Here is a 4,468-nt window from a genome sequence, read left to right on the forward strand (position 1 = left end):
TGTAAACTTTGGCTGTGATGGGGGAGTAAATATAGACTTCCTACTGCAATCTGTGGCAGAAAGAATGCATATTTGAGGATCTCCAGTAGTGCTTTAGTGTGATTATAAAATAAAAATGATCTTCTTTTCAAATCACATTAATAAAGTTTACCATGACATTGCTTGATTTTCTTACTCATAGTGTGCGAATACTATATTGTAGCCTTTCTCAACCATTTCACCCCAGAGAAAGCCTTAAAAGTATTTCCTGACAGGCTTCCATGGCAGCTTACATTTAGGTAGTCCCGTCCTTGCTCCTACCCCACAGGACCCAACTCCCATAAATTTTGAGGCTGAGCCAGAGATCGCGTTCTTTTTTGACCTCCTCACTCACTCAGACCATTTTGTATCATGTTTCCTACATTTTGGAAGGCATGGCGCTTGGGGTCTCACGCGGGAGAGCCGTGCAGATATTGGGAGCATCCTGTGATCCAGAAGTTCCAGGATGGCTCTAGTAGTCACCAAATGCCCGGCTAACAGCAGGGTTGTGAACAGAGATGTATAGTAACTAAGTAGAGCTACTTCACTACTGTACTTAAGTACCGAAAGGCGGTATCTGTACTTTCCTGGAGTAGAATTTTTTTCTCCTACTTCCACTTTTACTTCACTACATTGTTTCGATGATTTCAATACTTCTACTCCGATATTTTTTTTTTGTGCTGCATAGTTACTCGTTACAATTATAAAAATGACCACTGCCAGAACAGTAGATGGCAGGTTTCATGAAGCTCAAAACATGTGTGTTATCAGCACATACGAAAATAAATGCTACTGTATGTATAAATAAAAGCTGCATTTGAAATAATAAAAAACAATATAATGTTCAAATTTTTGACTTCTTTCTTTAACTACCTCAATACTGGGCACTTAAACCCCCTTCCTTCCCAGACCAATTTTCAGCTTTTAGCGCTGTTGCATTTTGAATGACAATTGCGCGGTCATGCAACACTGTACCTAAACCAAATTTATGTCATTTTTTCCCCACAAATAGAGCTTTCTTTTGGTGGTATTTGATCACCGCCAGGTTTTTTCTTTTTTGGTGCACAAATAAAAAATGACCGAAAAGTTTGAAAAAAAAAAAAAAGTTTTTTTGTTTAGGTTATAAACTTTTGTAAATAGATAAGTTTTTTCCTGCACTGATGAGCACTGATGACGCCGCACTGACAGGCACTGATGAGCACTGATGGGTGGCACTGATGGGCACTGATAGGCGGCACTGATGGGCACTGATGGGTGGCACTGATGGGTGGCACTGATCAGCACTGATGGTGGGCACTGATAGGCAGCACTGGTGGGCAATAATGGGCACTGGTGGGCGGCACTGATAGATGGCAATAACGGGCACTGGTGGGCAGCACTGATAGATGGCATTGGTGGGCAGCACTGATAGGGGGCAACACTGGCAGGCTCTCTGAGCCCTGTTTGCCTTCCCTGGTGGTCATTGGTGGGCATCCCTGGTGGCTCTAGTGGCATCCCCTCCCCCCAGGGCTGCACTGGTAATCAATCATCTGATTACCAGCACAGACCCCCCCTGTGATCAGTGAGTAATTAGAAATACTCACTGATCACCCCGGCTGCAGAATCGATCCTCTCCTTTTCCTCACATTGACAGGATCTGTCAGGAGGAGAAGAGATCGAAGCCGTTGATTGGTCACAGCCGTCATGTTATCAGGAGGGCCAATCACAGAGCCCTCCTGCCGAGTGATGTTGCTCTGTGTCCTAGGGACACAGGCACATCGAGATCGCGCCGCTGCGCGTGCCCGCGGCGGCGCGATCTCTCTCCTTCTGAAGGACGTTCCGGAACGTCCATTCAGAAGGACGAGACTCCCACCCGGCCGTATATGTACTATGGCCTGGGTGGGAGGTGGTTAATAACTACATAACACAGTACTTGTACTTTTACTTTCTGTTCTTGAGTAGCAATTTTTTTTTCAAAACTATTGGTACTTTTACTTTCAGTACTTGAGTAGCAAATTTAAAAAAAAAACTACTTGAAATACTTAAGTACAGAAAATGTTGAATACTTTAGTACTTCTACTCAAGTCACTTTTTGATCGAGCACTTCCACTTCTACCCAAGTCACTTTTTGATCGAGCACTTGTACTTTTACTCAAGTATGGGTTTCAAGTACTTTATACAACTCTGGTTGTGAATGGCAAACACGCGCAGAAGATTGACACCTGTAATGACGAAAGCTCTGCCAATGGCGAGCAGTTGCGCTAGGTTGGATGCCGTGCTAAAAGCGGATGACCTCTAAAGTGTGCCAAGCATGACGGTGTGCTCTGGGATCTGGGTCACCCTGCGGATGCATCGTTTGCTCTGTGGACAAGGTCCAGGATACATGAGTATGTTTGGCTTGAGGTCAGCAGAAGGGACCAGATGCCACGCGGGCTGCTAGGGACTAGTGACTCCACTTGTGTTAGAAAAGAAAAATAAATAAATAACTAAAATGAAAACGTATAGAGATGTCTATGCTCGTATGTGCATTGTAGCATTTTTATCAAAGTTTGGTGCAGTTGCTTTCTGTCCTGAACAGATCTCTGTTTGTTTTAGCAAGGTTTTTCTTTCTGTGTTGGAGGCTCTGTCTAATGAAATCACGTTGTGTAGAGAAGTCTGCTGTGGTAGTATTCCTTTAGCAGTGGGTAACCCCTTAGGCCCCTTTCACACTTGCAGACCGTTCAGATCCGCCTGTCAGTTTTTCAGGCTGATCTGAACGGATGCCCCATGCATCTCTATGGGGCATCGGATGTCAGCGGAGACATGTCCACTGACATCCGATCCGATCCTGTCCGTCAAATCCGGACGGATAGAAACCCTATTTTCCATCCGTCTGGCGGATGGGATCGGATGAGAACGGACAGGTGGTCCGTTCTCATCAGTATTCATTTCGTCGACGTAAATGTTTTCGTCGACTAAATTAACACAATTTTACTAAAATACGACTAAAATTAAAACACTTCAGATGACTAAAACTAAAATGGCATTTTATTCATAAGACTAAAATATGACTAAAACTAAAATGGCATTTTAGTCATAAGATTATAACTAAAACTAAATTAAAATTGACAATCAAAATGAACACTACTCTGCTGGCCATTTCTAAATCGGCAACACAATTCCATCCAGAGCCTGTAATAATAGACCATTAAAGTTTAAACATGTATTGAACTACCGCTTAAGCATAAGTAAGGGGCATCTACTAAGCTGCTGAAGAAAAAATTAAGAAAAAGCCTTTTCTTATAGTTTTTCTTAATATTTCATGTTGGTAATATATTCAGGTAATATGTGCAATGACATTACAGCCAACAGAGTTTACAGTTTTTTGTATTTTTTTGTATTTTAAAGTTGCACTTCTGTTTGTCAAAAAGCAAATTTTTTCTTTGTTTATGAAACTCGGTTTTATTTAAAAGGATCTTATATACAACAATTGCTAAATCTGTGTCCGTAGTGAGTGTTAAAACATTAATACCGTAAATAATTATTATTATTCGATTTTTACTCTAGTATATAATTTGTTTGGAAATTCTAGAGAAATGTTTAAATAATGCATTACAATTAACCTAAACCTATTCGATATGTAGTGGACAAAAATGCATGAAATTTTAATCAACTAAAATGTACTGGAGATTTTAGTAGACTAAAATATGACTAAAACTAAAATAGCATCTTAGTCAAAAGACTAAAATACGACTAAAACTAAAATGGCATTTTAGTCATAAGACTATAACTAAAACTAAATTGAAATTTTCTGCCAAAATTAACACTGGTTCTCATCCGATTCCCCCATAGAGAATAGCGGGACCTGACAGCTCTGTCTCTGCACACAGCACGGAGACAGAGCTGCCATCCGCCTGCTCAGCGGGGGATCGGCCGATCGATCCTCCTCTGAAAAAAAGGGAGAACGTCAAGTGTGAAGGGGCCTTAGAGGTTTTCTCTCACCTAGCAAACAACTGCTACTTTGTCTCTCTGAACAGCTCAAACAGCCTAAGAAACTTCAGCAGCTGTAGTTTGTATTAGGAAGGGTGTTTAATAAATTACTGCACTGCGTTTTTCTTAAACTTACTGAGATTTGTTTATTTCTGCAACGAGTCCTCTGCAGCCTTATACCTCCTATGCCTGTCTGCTCTATGCAGGTTATAGCAGGTTGGCAGTGTCTCCCTACTGATACTGTTCATGGATTGGCAGCCCTTCTGTGGGTCTCTTAAAGCTAGTGTATGGAAAGCTGACTAATGGACACTTGCTATTAAGCATCTCCAGATCTACTTGTATTATCCACACCGTAAACTGGGCCTTTGCTGCTTATGCCTTGGCTGGTAAACCCTGTACGAATTTCCTGCCTTGTTCAGGCATCCAGGGAGCAAGATGACAGCGACCATCAGGTTGCCATGGGTAGTCAGGACACTCTAAAGGAGTCTGTTACAACTCTCCC

The sequence above is a fragment of the Pelophylax lessonae genome (assembly GCF_965119305.1).
Source record: "Pelophylax lessonae genome assembly, chromosome: 3".
In the NCBI taxonomy this organism is placed as follows: Eukaryota; Metazoa; Chordata; class Amphibia; order Anura; family Ranidae; genus Pelophylax; species Pelophylax lessonae.